Below are 15,617 nucleotides of genomic sequence, written 5' to 3'. Positions count from 1 at the left end.
CACAGAAGCATCCTTTGGTGAGGGAATCAGAACCTTGTGCTCAGAGCAGTCATTCTGGGAATCATGATGGACTTTGCGCCGATTCCTTAGGATAATCCTTAGGAATGAATGAACGAGGAATAGTTGATTCTTAGGGTAGATCCTTAAGAGTAAAGAAGATAATGGGGATGGGTAATTGGGTTTAATTGCTTGATTGTTTAAACATAATAATTATATTATTGTGGGTTGAAAACCCTATGTACTCACACGGTTTCCCAGCCTGACCCACTCAGTTTATTTATATCACAGGTGTTGATACGAAGTCACTTTACACTGAGAGATTTAAAGAGATGTAGATCACTAGAACAACTAAATGTAAGTTATGTTTATGCTTATGTTTCTGTATTAACGATGACATCCCAAACGTTTTGAAATGAATAAAATACGTTTCTTCGAAAATGTTTTTAATAACGTATTTATCATGTTTCTCTGGGAACAAATTCTGCAACATTTTTATTAAAAGAAGTACTCTGATTTTTATAAAGCATAAACAAAATCGGTCTTTTCTGGCCGTGAAAATGGGGATGTCACAGTTGGTATCAAAGCATTAGTTTAAGCGAACTAGGAATATGGATTTATTTCTAGACTTAAACTTAGAATGCTAAGCGATGATTGTGAGGAGTGTGTCTAATAAAATTTAGGTAATACACCTGAATAGACACAAGCACTAGCTTATTTAGGGAAAATAAAATGCTTTTATGTGCTAAATGCTTGTGCCTGATATGCTGTTATTTGTTCGGATCAATGGTCTATTGCCGACCGGATCTGGAAACCTTATGTGTTTAGGATTCTAAACGTACTACTACGATATTAGAACTAGCATATAAATGTTTCGGAGTAATAAGGATGATTTAAACGTCAATCACAAGTAAAGGTCTAGATTCACCTTATTCGGTGTATAGATCAAGATGGCAAGGACCCGTAGCAGAAACGTGGATGCAAATGGGAACTGAAACCAACCCCCAGTGATTGAGCAAATACCGGTTGTGGTAGCTGCTGCTGAGCCAATAACGATGGCTGGAGTGCAAGTGATGATCCAGGCGATGTTGGATCGTCAAATGGAGGAAACCAGATGTTTGCTCCAGCAAAATCGAGAGGAAGCGACCATATAGATTGAACAACCCGAGTTGAACGAAGGGCAGACTGAGGAGGGAAACTACAGTGGGACTGTTGGTCAATCCAACCCACCGATAGTTAGGCAAAACCACCAGGATGGAGGAAATGATGGACGTGGATGCAAATACAAGGATTTCATGGCGTCCAAACCACCGAGTCTATCTGGAAGCCCAACGCCGGTGGAAGTTATGAACTGGATCTCCGAGATGGAGATGATGTTTGAGAGTTGCGAGTGTAGCAACTGGCAGAAGACCGCTCTCGCGGTTCCTTTGTTGAAATCTGGAGTACTAAGCTGGTGGAAGCTGCTAGCCGATTCGATGCCCAAAGGAGGAGCGAGCAAGATGTCATGGGAGGATTTTCTAGTGCAGTTAAAAATGCAGTACTTCTCTGAGTAGGATCTTCTGGAAATCAACAACGAGTTTCAGAATCTAAAGAAGGGAAAGATGAGTGTCATCGAGTATGCTGCAAGTTTTATGGAGAAAATGAAGCTTGTTCCTTATCTAGTTCCAACTGAGCTCTCCAAGGTCAATAAGTTTGCCCATGGATTACCAGCGGACTTCGGTCCAATGGTCAAGCAAACTACCACTTTGAAAGCCGCCATCTGGGCTGCTAAGAATGTGGAGACCCAGATACGAGACAAGGGTCTCGAGAGAGCTGAAGTTGGCGAGAAAAGGAAGCATGAAGGATCTTCAAAATCCAACAAAGAAAGGAAATTCTCAAAGACTGAATAAGGAGGAGGAGGTGAAACCAAGTGGTGCGAGAAGTGTAAAAAGAAGCACTTTGGGAAATATAGCGAGGAGGTGACTTGCTACAAATGTGGAAAGACAAGGCATTACGCCAGCAAGTGTGCGTCCAACAAGAAGGTGTGTTACGGATGTAACAAGGAAGGGCATATTTCTAGGGACCGCCTGGGGAAAAATAAAGCACCAAGACCAGAAACACCATCGAGACCACGGGTTTTCCACATGATCCTCGATGAAGCAGAAAACCGTGCAAGGAATCAAGGATGAGGACTTCATATCCGAAGATCGAGTTATGCAGTAGCCATAGTATCGTATGATGTAGCCTATTAGAGGCATAGTCTAGGGTGAACTTGAACACCTATGTAATAGTTTCAAGAAATAATAAAACCTTCGTTTTGTTATCTGATTTGTTAAACTGTTATGTGATTTTCTTGTATGGTGACTTGGGAAAACTGCAAGACAATACTTGGGACGAGTATGAGTAGGTGTGAAAGGTATTAGATGCATATACTACCGAAGCACAAGACTCACGCTTGGATCAGGGAAAGTCACAAGGTTACCAAGAAGCTAGTAAATGATTTCATTTTATTCAAGCATATCGTTATCATCGTTTCAGTAATAACCAAGAAGATTGTTGATATTCCGACCCGAGTGGTCATATTGAATTGAGTCACACTATGATAAGTATGTTACGTGGTTCAGAGAACCAAGTTCGATGTAGCACCGACTTGAGCCAGAAGAATTAATCAAAGCGATCAGTAGAAGTATCGCGACAGTTGCTAGAAATGCTACCTATTAAGATGTGATTAGAACATGAAGGAAGGTATAGTCTGTTCCGGAATTTGAATCTAAACGACCTGAGTCCAAGCAATGCATCACACGATGATAGGTCATTAGAATATGACACATCGTTCCCTTGTAGTAATGAAAGAACTTATCTTAAGTTCGTATCAACTGAGCATTAACGTTGTGACTGGAAGGTCATAATTTGCAGTCTAACATAAGGTAGAGAGCGTATGCAGGATCGAGCACCGCCTATAGCCAAGGAGTCTAAGAATTAGATACATGTTCGAAGAAACATTGAAGTTATGAATTAGGATGAATAGATAACAAATGGATTCATCATGTGAGCCCTGTTTCGTTGATGATTCCGGGACGTAATTATCCTAAGGGGAGATAATTGTAACGCCCGTAGATTCGGGCTAGTCAATTTAGAGGCAATAGGGGTCGAAAATGACTTTTCGACAAAAGATTATTTATAATAAATAGTCTTAACCAAGTTGTAGAATATGTCACAAGGTTTCCGTACATATAAAGAACACCAAAATCGGAGTTATAACGAAGAAGTTATGACCCGTTTAAGTTTCGCGACGGAACCAGTACGATACCGGGAAGCGTAAATAGTGAATTTACGATAGAGCGAGATTTAGCCTTAGCGATCTAAACAAAAGTCGTAGAATATGTTAAACTAAGAACATCGATAAAAAGAACTCCCAAATATGACTTCGTATGAAGAAGTTATGATTTTTCGAAGTTTCGGATTAACAGTATACAACCCGAAATTCGAATATTAGATCGAGTGATTTTTAGCCAACACGACCTAAAAGAGAATCGAAGATCTCAATAAGAGTAGCGTAACGAGAAAAAGATGGGCGAAAACGGACATCGGATGAAGAAGTTATGAGAATTTAACGGACCAATCATGTCCCGGCGTGTTAATAATATAAAATTTAAAATAGAGTCAAAATTAGCCGACGGAGGCTAAATGAAAGTTATAGAGTACGTTCCCACTTTCGAGTGGATATAAAGAACGTCAAAAACGGAGATCGTATGCGAAAGATACGAATTTTTAAAGGTTAGACTCGAAATTGCGAAGTCTGTTGCATATCCGATGACGTGGTGGAATCTGGACCCTCCATCGCTGACTCAGTACCCGCCTCAGATGAGTGACGCGTCGCCCCTTGCTACGCCCAACGTTCGGTCTCGTACGCGCCGCGTTCGCTTAGCCATGCTCGATCCAGAAGAAGCCATGTCGCACCACCGAGCCTTCGCCACCTGGTCGTCTTATCCGGAGTTACGCCCAGCATAACCGAAGGTTATGCCCAACGTAGTCCGAAGCCAGCAGCCTATAAATAGCTGCGAATTCTCTCGGATTTTTCACGCCATTCTCCTTCTCTCTCTAGATTTCTTTCTCTCTCTAAGGGTTTTAACCCTCCCCTAAGCCTAGGTGATCCCCTAGCACCCTAAGGAAGCCCCGAGGCTCCCGAAGTCCCGAGAAAAAGGGTCTTTCGGATTCGAAACGCTGCTCCAAATAAAGTTCCAGTTTTCGATAAAATTTGCTGTAAGTGAGCTACGCTTACGCAACTTTTAATATAGCTTTCGAATAATTATAGGAATGTTATTAGGTCCTTAAAATAATTATTTGGGTTATTATTATGAGCTATATTGAGTGTTATTAACGCTTATATAATAATAATAATAATAATAATAATAATAGTCAGACTAATTAATTTGCCGCGGTTATCATTAAACTAAACCCTAGTGGTATTGGTACTAGGTTTTATCGAAGGAAATTGTTTTGAGAGTAACGAAGCGCTGTCCGAGTGCTGAGTCACCACCTTTCAGGTGAGTGCATAGTTCCCTTTCATCTTACACATAGATATGAAGTATTTTATATAAATTACGTGCTATGTGTGCATATTATCTGAGTACTTGTTGTCTATGCTAAATGAACGATTTTATACATGTTTTAAATGATTTAAACTGTATATGTATTTTATATCTACGATAATGTTGGGGTAAACATGGGTAGATATAATAGATGAAATATGAGTTGAATGATGAGTTGAGAGGTGTTATAGACAACGAGGTGAGGATGAGAGGTGGATAATGTGAGAAGCCTATTTCCCAAATGATGGCCCCGTCATTCAGCAGAATATGGATGACAACCACAGACTATCTACACAGTCAGTGGAACACTAGCAGGCTCGCAACCTGTAGCTGTTGTGAACGATGTGTTCACTCGGTGTACTCTAAACCTTGGTGATCATGCAGACTTGATGCCTAAACCTTGGAGATCATGCAGACTTGATGCCTAAACCTTGGTGATCATGCAGACTTGATGCTTAAAACCTGGCGACTATGCAGACTTAGTGCCCGTTGTGTAAACCGTGGCAATGATGGACTTTGTGCCGATTCCTTAGGATAATCCTTAGGAATGAATGAATGAGGAATAGCTGATTCTTAGGGTAGATCCTTAAGAGTAAAGAAGATAATGGGGATGGGTAATTGGGTTTAATTGCTTCATTGTTTAAACATAATAATTATATTATTGTGGGTTGAAAACCTTATGTACTTACCAGGTTTCCCAACCTGACCCACTCAGTTTATTTATATCACAGGAGTTGATACGAAGTCACTTTACACTGAGAGATTTAAAGAGATGTAGATCACTAGAATAACTAAATGTAAGTTCTGTTTATGCTTATGTTTCTGTATTAACGATGACATCCCAAACGTTTTGAAATGAATAAAATACGTTTCTTCGAAAATGTTTTTAATAACGTATTTATCATGTTTCTCTGGAAACAAATTCTGCAACATTTTTATTAAAAGAAGTACTCTGATTTTTATAAACCATAAACAAAATCGGTTTTTTCTGGCCGTGAAAATTGGGATGTCGCAGTTGGTATCAGAGCATTAGTTTAAGCGAACTAGGAATATGGATTTATTTCTAGACTTAAACTTAGAATGCTAAGCGATGATTGTGAGGAGTGTGTCTAATAAAATTTAGGTAATACACCTGAATAGACACAAGCACTAGCTTATTTAGGGAAAATAAAATGCTTTTATGTGCTAAATGCTTGTGCCTGATATGCTGTTATTTGTTCGGATCAATGGTCTATTACCGACCTGATCTGGAAACCTTATGTGTTTAGGATTCTAAACGTACTACTACGATATTAGAACTAGCATATAAATGTTTCGGAGTAATAAGGATGATTTAAACGTCAATCACAAGTAAAGGTCTAGATTCACCTTATTCGGTGTATAGATCAAGATGGCAAGGACCCGTAGCAGAAACGTGGATGCAAATGGGAACTGAAACCAACCCCCAGTGATTGAGCAAATACCGGTTGTGGTAGCTGCTGCTGAGCCAATAACGATGGCTGGAGTGCAAGCGATGATCCAGGCGATGTTGGATCGTCAAATGAAGGAAACCAGATGTTTGCTCCAGCAAAATCGAGAGGAAGCGACCATACAGATTGAACAGCCCGAGTTGAACGAAGGGCAGACTGAGGAGGGAAACTACAGTGGGACTATTGGTCAAGCCAACCCACCGATAGTTAGGCAAAACCACCAGGATGTAGGAAATGATGGACGTGGATGCAAATACAAGGATTTCATGGCGTCCAAACCACCGAGTCTATCTGGAAGCCCAACGACGGTGGAAGTTATGAACTGGATCTCCGAGATGGAGATGATGTTTGAGAGTTGCGAGTGTAGCAACTGGCAGAAGATCGCTCTCGCGGTTCCTTTGTTGAAATCTAGAGTACTAAGCTGGTGGAAGCTACTAGCCGATTCGATGCCCAAAGGAGGAGCGAGCAAGATGTCATGGGAGGATTTTCTAGTGCAGTTAAAAATGCAGTACTTCTCTGAGTAGGATCTTCTGGAAATCAACAACGAGTTTCAGAATCTAAAGAAGGGAAAGATGAGTGTCATCGAGTATGCTGCAAGTTTTACGGAGAAAATGAAGCTTGTTCCTTATCTAGTTCCAACTGAGCTCTCCAAGGTCAATAAGTTTGCCCATGGATTACCAGCGGACTTCGGTCCAATGGTCAAGCAAACTACCACTTTGAAAGCCGCCATCTGGGCTGCTAAGAATGTGGAGACCCAGATACGAGAGAAGGGTCTCGAGAGAGCTGAAGTTGGCGAGAAAAGGAAGCATGAAGGATCTTCAAAATCCAACAAAGAAAGGAAATTCTCAAAGACTGAATAAGGAGGAGGAGGTGAAACCAAGTGGTGCGAGAAGTGTAAAAAGAAGCACTTTGGGAAATATAGCGAGGAGGTGACTTGCTACAAATGTGGAAAGACAGGGCATTACGCCAGCAAGTGTGCGTCCAACAAGAAGGTGTGTTACGGATGTAACAAGGAAGGGCATATTTCTAGGGACCGCCTGGGGAAAAATAAAGCACCAAGACCAGAAACACCATCGAGACCACGGGTTTTCCACATGATCCTCGATGAAGCAGAAAACCGTGCAAGGAATCAAGGATGAGGACTTCATATCCGAAGATCGAGTTATGCAGTAGCCATAGTATCGTATGATGTAGCCTATTAGAGGCATAGTCTAGGGTGAACTTGAACACCTATGTAATAGTTTCAATAAATAATAAAACCTTCGTTTTGTTATCTGATGTGTTAAACTGTTATGTGATTTTCTTGTATGGTGACTTGGGAAAACTGCGAGACAATACTTGGGACGAGTATGAGTAGGTGTGAAAGGTAGTAGATGCATATACTACCGGAAGCATAGGACTCACGCTTGGATGAGGGAAAGTCACAAGGTTACCAAGAAGCTAGTAAATGATTTCGTTTTATTCAAGCATGTCGTTACCATCGTTTCGGTAATAACCAAGAAGATTATTGATATTCCGACCTGAGTGGTCATATTGAATTGAGTCCGACTACGATAAGTATGTTACGTGGTTTAGAGAACCAAGTTTGATGTAGCACCGACTTGAGCCAGAAGAATTAATCAAAGCGATCAGTAGAAGTATCATGACGGTTGCTAGAAATGCTACCTATTAAGATGCGATTCGAACATGAAGGAAGGTATAGTCTGTTCTGGAATTTGACTCTAAACGACCTGAGTCCAAGCAATGCATCACACGATGATAGGTCATCAGAATATGACACATCGTTGCACATTAGTAATGAAAGAACTTATCTTAAGTTCGTATCAACTGATCATTGACGTTGTGACTGGAAGGTCATAATTTGGAGTCTAACGTGAGGTAGAGAGCGTATGCAGGATCGAGCACCACTTGTAGCCAAGGTATCTAAGAATTAGATACATGTTCGAAGAAACATTGAAGTAATGACTTAGGATGAATAGATAACGAATGGATTCATCATGTGAGCCCTGTTTTGTTGATGATTCCGGGACGTAATCATCCTAAGGGGGAGATAATTGTAACGCCCGTAGATCCGGGCTAGTCAATTTAGAGGCAATAGGGGTCGAAAACGACTTTTCGACAAGAGATTATTTAAACCAAGTTGTAGAATATGTCACAAGGTTTCAGAACATATAAAGAACGCCAAAATCGGAGTTAAAACGAAGAAGTTATGACCCGTTGAAGTTTCGCGACGGAACCGGTACGATACTGGGAAGCGTAAATAGTGAATTTACGATAGAGCGAGATTTAGCCTTAGCAATATAAACAAAAGTCGTAGAATATGTTAAACTAAGAACATCGATAAAAAGAACGCCCAAATCTGACTTCGTATGAAGAAGTTACGATTTTTCGAAGTTTCGGATTAACAGTGTACAACCCGAAATTCGAATATTAGATCGAGTGATTTTTAGCCAACACGACCTAAACGAGAATCAAAGATCTCGATAAGAGTAGTGTAACGAGAAATAGATGGGCGAAAACGGACATCGGATGAAGAAGTTATGAGAATTTAACGGACCAATCCTGTCCCGACCTGTTAATAATATAAAATTTAAAATAGATTCAAAATTAGCCAATGGAGTCTAAACGAAAGTTGTAGAGTACGTTCCCACCTTCGAGTGGATATAAAGAACGTCAAAAACGGAGATCGTATGCGAAAGATACGGATTTTTAAAGGTTAGACTCGAAATTGCGAAGTCTGTTGCAAATCCGATGATGTGGCGCAATCTGGACCCTCCATCGCTGACTCAGTACCCGCCTCGGATGAGTGACGCGTCGCCCCTCGCTACGCCCAGCGTTCGGTCTCATACGCGTCGCGTTCGCTTAGCCATGCTCGGTCCAGAAGAAGCCACGTCGCACCATCGAGCCTTCGCCACCTGGTCGTCTTATCCGGAGTTACGCCCAGCGTAACCGAAGGTTACGCCCAACGTAGTCCGAAGCCAGCAGCCTATAAATAGCTGCGAATTCTCTCAGATTTTTCACACCATTCTCCTTCTCTCTCTAGATTTCTTTCTCTCTCTAAGGGTTTTAACCCTCCTCTAAGCCTAGGTGATCCCCTAGCACCCTAAGGAATCCCCGAGGCTCCCGGAGTCCCGAGAAAAAGGGTCTTTCGGTTTCGAAACGCTGCTCCAAATAAAGTTCCGGTTTTCGATAAAATTTGCTGTAAGTGAGCTACGCTTACGCAACTTTTAATATAGCTTTCGAATAATTATAGGAATGTTATTAGGTCCTTAAAATAATTATTTGGGCTATGATTATGAGTTATATTGAGTGTTATTAACGCTTATATAATAATAATAATAACAGTCAGACTAATTAATTTGTCGCGGTTATCGTTAAACTAAACCCTAGTGGTATTGGTACTAGGTTTTATCGAAGGAAATTGTTTTGAGAGTATCGAAGCGCTGTCCGAGTTCTGAGTCACCACCTTTCAGGTGAGTGCATAGTTCCCTTTCATCTTACACATAGATATGAAGTATTTTATATAAATTACGTGCTATGTGTGCATATTATCCGAGTACTTGTTGTCTATGCTAAATGAACGATTTTATACATGTTTTAAATGATTTAAACTGTATATGTATTTTATATCTACGATAATGTTGGGGTAAACATGGGTAGATATAATAGATGAAATATGAGTTGAGAGGTGTTATAGACCACGAGGTGAGGATGAGAGTTGGATAATGTGAGAAGTCTTTTTCCTAAATGTGGCCCCGTCATTCAGCAGAGTATGGATGACAACCACATACTATTCTAGACAGTCAGTGGAACACTAGCAGGCTTGCAACCTGTAGGTGTTGTGAACGATGTGTTCACTCGGTGTACTCTAAACCTTGGTGATCATGCAGACTTGATGCCTAAACCTTGGTGATCATGCAGACTTGATGCTTAAACCCTGGTGACTATGCAGACTTAGTGCCCGTTGTATAAACCGTGGCAATGAAGGACTTTGTGCCGATTCCTTAGGATAATCCTTAGGAAGGAATGAATGAGGAATAGATGATTCTTAGGGTAGATCCTTAAGAGTAAAGAAGATAATGTGGATGGGTAATTGGGTTTAATTGCTTGATTGTTTAAACATAATAATTATATTATTGTGGGTTGAAAACACTATGTACTCACCAGGTTTCCCAACCTGACCCACTCAGTTTATTTATATCACAGGTGTTGATACGAAGTCACTTTACACTGAGAGATTTAAAGAGATGTAGATCAGTAGAATAGCTAAATGTAAGTTCTGTTTATGCTTATGTTTCTGTATTAACGATGACATCCCAAACGTTTTGAAATGAATAAAATACGTTTCTTCGAAAATGTTTTTAATAACGTATTTATCATGTTTCTCTTGGAAAAAATTCCACAACATTTTTATTAAAAGAAGTACTCTGATTTTTGTAAGGCATAAACAAAATCTGTCTTTTCTAGCTGTGAAAATGGGGATGTCACACGAGAGTAGATGTTCGGTTCGGACATTTGGAATAGTAGGAATTTGGGCTGAAATTTTCTTTTCCTTTCAATTTTTCCTTCCCTTTATGCGTTGATTCTTTCTTAGGAGGTACGTAGTTGGGGTTTTCAGATTCCCAGTGACGTTTTCGCTCATTCAGGTTCTTTGCGTATCTTTTATTTCTTAAGCGTTTCTATTCCGCTAACTCCTTCTGTGATTTGTGGATATTGAAGCTAGCCTTTCGCTTCTGCTTTTGACATTCGGTTGTATTTGTTGGAACATTTGATTTTGTCATCGGTTCTTCAGGGATTTCTTTAGTTCCGCTTGTGCTTGGTTTTTCGAAACTTAAGGGCTTGTTGATGGGTTTAACAACATATCTTCCTTTAACCCTCCATGAAGTTTGCTCAGATAAGCCTACGGTTTCGTCTGTATTGTCAATAGGGGCAGACCAGAAGTAATCGTTGAACCCTTCACCATTGTCTTTGTCAACAAAGACTTCTAATTCTGCCGTTTGTTTTGTATTGACTCCTGTAACTGCATAGACCTGATTTGGCACAGTTTGAGCCTTTTGATAAACCATAGATTTTCCTTTAAGTTCTTGTTGCTTGTCTTTTGACATGCGAGCGAATTCAACCAAATTTTTAGAAATGAGGGGTTTCTCATTCTCGGTTTTGCTCTTCATAAACTTAGAGCAATCAACTACGTCTTCTACTGAGATTTCACTCATCTCACTTTCCTTATCAAATTCAGACGCATTTTCTAAGTTCATTTTATTTTCTGGAGTTAATTTGGCATTAGATAGGTCAAATGATTGAATAGTGTCTGACTTAATTTTCAACCTATCGTTTTCATCTAAAATATCTTTTAGCATACATTTGTGTTCCTTATAATCAATGAAGGTTTCTATCTTGTCCAGTTCAATTCTATAAGTCATGGATGTCTCTTCTGATGGCACTACTGATTCACATTCTGCTATGACCTCATCCTCCTTAAATTCAAGGAAGGGTAAAATCATCTTATGTATATTCTTTCCAATCTCACAGCTTAAATGTAATTGAACAATATTAGTGTATAAACGCTTAGCAATTAAACAAAAAACATTCCTTTGTTTTAAAAACTTTAAATTTTATCTTTTGAAAATAAATACTTTGATCCCTAGCCGTAATTAACTCCGACTCCTTCAGCTCAATCCACATCCTTCTCTCCTCACTCTTTGAAGACACCCTATTGAGTTGGTCAGTTGGGTTAGAATTCGCTAAGCGAGTTTGCATAAGACTACCACTTAAGTTAGAAAATTTGAATTTTAATTAATTTAATTCTTCTTCATAATATGTTATTGGAACTTTAAGTGATTCAAGGATGGATTGTACCTTTTTGATCAACCGATCGTAGTCGTTGATCTTGTCACTAACAGGCTTGGCTGCAAAACACTTGTCCTCTGTCAGGTTCAGTTCCTCATTTTCACTTTCGGTTGATGAACCAGCTGTGACAATTAAACACTTTCCAGGCGAACCTACTTCTTTTGCCACATAAGCCTTTCCATGAGTGGGCTTTCTTACCTCTTCATCTTCAGATTCGGTTGACCATACTTCAACGCCACGGAACTCATCTTCATCTACATTCTCCTGTACAATTAAGGCATTCATAAAATTGTTAGTTTCCTTCTTTTTCTTGATCTCTTCCAACTTGCGCATATAGTACACCTAATCATCTACACCATCTCTTTTCTCAGCCATTTTCTTTAGCATGCAATCTTTGGCAAAGTGGTTCTTGCCGTGACAGTAATTGCAACCGAACCAGAGTCTCCTGCAAGCTTACTCTCCTTCTTATCTTCATCCTTTTGAGAAGAGATTTTCGCTTCATCCTTCACCTTCTCAGAACTATAACTTCCTTGCCAGTTTCGGTTCTTGTTGACAGGAAATTTTCTTTGTGCAAACTTCTTTGGATTGGTGACCATCATAGCGTACTCTTCGCTTATAAGATCACACTCAGACATAGCAGACTATTCTTGTTCTTCTGCAATGCTTTTTCCTTTTGAGACAAGGTCCAATGATCCCACGCCAGAAACTACCTTCACTTCTTTGGTTACTACACTCTCATGGGACTTAAGTATTCCCACAAGTTTCGCCAGTGAGTAAGACTTAAACTGCTCGTGTTCTTTCACGGTTGAAACCACAACCATCCATTCCGGTCTAAGTCTGTTCATGAAGGTTACCTTCTGCTCGATCAACTTTCTTTCTATTCCATGCTTGATCATCTTACTTAGGAGATGATTGAACCGATCAAAAGTTTGTATGAGTTTCTCCTCCGGTTTCTATTCGAAAACTCCAAATTCTTACAGAAGCAAGGTTTGAATGGAGTGTTCTAGATCTTCATCAGTTGAATAAAGTTCTTTCAACCTATCCCATATTTCTTTGGCAGTCGTGCATGAACCTACCAACCGAAAAGTGTCAGATTATAAGGTGAATCTGATCATTTTTTAGCCTTCACATTACACATCAACTTGTCTTTCTCGTCCCGTGGCATCTTATCTACATCCGCCCCCAGCTTGTTATATTCCTTTTGAGACTTAACAGTTGTGTTCGTTCCTGAGTGAACAAACGATCCAAGTGTGATAACTTCCTAGATGAGATAGCCGTTATCTTCCGATCCAACCACGTAGTCTTCAAAGTGATGTGCCCATACTTCATAGTCTTGAGTGTAAAGAATGGGTATCCTGGTTGTAGATCCAATGTTGTTTGAGATGTTGATGGGATTTGTTTGCGAATCTTTGTTAGACATGGTGAGCTGCTAGAATCAAACCTGTAAACTTGAGATTAGGGTTTTATTTGAAACATAGTTGCCGTTGATACAAAGAAGATGGCTTCTATTTATACGATAAAACCAGAAACCCTAAAGAATTATGAATACAGAAGAAATGTGTATTGATCACACAGTCTCCTGCTCTGATACCAATTTTTAGAACTATGTTCAATTAGGATCGTTAGATTCTATGCAAGAAAACAATTATGAACGTAAATATGAACACGAGTATGGCTTTGAATTTTTCGTATGATTAATACTTCAACACCTCAGAAGAGCTCGATTAAGAACTTCGACTGTAGAGGTGTTTAGGATTACAAAACAATAAACATAATAAGCGACCGCGTAAAATGCATACTTATAGTAAAACCCTACTAGATAAACACGGATGGACAAGCCCAATCCGGATACAAAATATAAATCCCATGACGCAACACAATTGAACTCAAAAATAACCTTAGATGATCAATTGTAATATGCTTTACATAATCATAAGATGATCATAAAACACAATCCTAAAGTACTCTCCCATCTTTTCAGATTGGAGAAACTTTTATCTTTCTGCCGACTTTGATTCTTCTCATTCCTTCTGCCATGCATTGAAACTTTTCCAATGTTTCAGAATTATACTTAAACTTGTAAGCATAACCATATTTACAAAACCTTAGTAAATCATGACGAATAATTTTATCGTTCTTTGTGGTGGACCTTGATCAGTACACAAGAATGTGTACTCGATCTCTTAGTCCTTCACTTAACTCACATATACATATGATCAAGTAATTAGTCTTAATTTACCATAGGTGAAGGTTCTCATTCATCATGCACTACAAGTTCCATGATTCCAAGTTTCTATCCAACTGAAACTTGGGTGATGAGAATCTTTCCTTATTTGGAAAATTTTCGACACTACCACAAACGAAAGAATCATATTCATATTGATAATATAGAAAAATACAAACATCAATTTTCACAAATGCCATTGCAAGGAAATATAATATAAAAATAAGACCAAAATTTTATTTATTTATAAAATGTGGAAAACTTTTCCTTACAATGCAATTACAAATGAAAACTATGTTACTACATATTTCTAAGCAATCTATCATAACTCTTAAGCAGCAACTCAAATATCCGATCTTCGAACCATGCGATTGAAATCCATCTTCTCGACCAAATTCTGCATACTCTTCCTTTAAGCTTCTTTCCCTTTGCATGATCCTACAAAACATCAAAATATAACCTTCTCACATCATGTATTAATAATTAGTAATTAGGAACTTAATAGAGTTAGACAATAGACTTACCTGAAGACTGAAGTAGAGTGAAGATTTTTGACTTTACCATCCTTGTGATCCTTCAGGTAGATAGGGCAGCTTCACAACCAATTCCCCTTCTCTTGGCAATAGAAACATATGGACTATTTGGGAACAATACATGAGACAATCTCAGACTTAGCCTTTCCCTTTACCATTTGGTTAACTGGGTTGACAATGGCTGATCCATTTCCATTGGGAAGAGAAAACTTTTTTAGACTTCGAATGTTACCATTGGCAATGTCCATAAAAGTTTGAGAAGTAGATCTTCCAATCAAATTTGCTTTTCCAGTGCGCCAAATCATTGCTGATTCAGCAGCAACAAGCAAATAGGTAAGATCAATAAGGGTCATGTCATGGTCTGTCACATAGTAGTCCTTAACAAACTCACTATATGACCCGGGAAGTGACTGAAGAACCCAGTCAATAGCCAACTTCCTTGGGAACATGACCCCTAACATTCTCAGCATGTCAATGTGTGACTTCATCTCCAAAACGTGAGTACACACAGACCTTCCATCTTGATGTTTCATTGCAAGTAGGGCTTAAGTGACCTTGAACTTTTCAAGTCTTTGAACTTGTGGGTTTGGTATAATTATTGGAGGAGGTGGAGGAAGTGAAGTATGACTTCCACAATCCAACCGCGGGACATCATCTTCAAGAGAAAAGCTTGTCCCAAAAGATTTGGGAAAACCATAGTTGTTTGAACTAGACATCTACAGGGGAGAAATTCAAGTTATTTGATTTAAGTCATTAATATAACACCCAAATGAAATATTAAGGCTAGGACCCAACACAATATTTTACGAATTGGAAGAGGGATGCTGTAGTCCAATTTGCAAAATATTTTAAGGTAGGTAAATGAAGATTTACCAATTTCCACCATGAAAAACAAAATTGATAATTAAGTTTTAAATTGATTGAAATTACTAGATCCTTTGAGATTCATTGAACTTGTCAACGACATGTTTAAATC

This window comes from Lactuca saligna, chromosome 4 (genome assembly GCF_052625555.1).
Source record: "Lactuca saligna cultivar CGN05327 chromosome 4, ASM5262555v1, whole genome shotgun sequence".
NCBI lineage: Eukaryota > Viridiplantae > Streptophyta > Magnoliopsida > Asterales > Asteraceae > Lactuca > Lactuca saligna.
The sequence above is the reverse complement of the archived record's forward strand: the minus strand, read 5'-3'. Positions refer to the sequence as shown.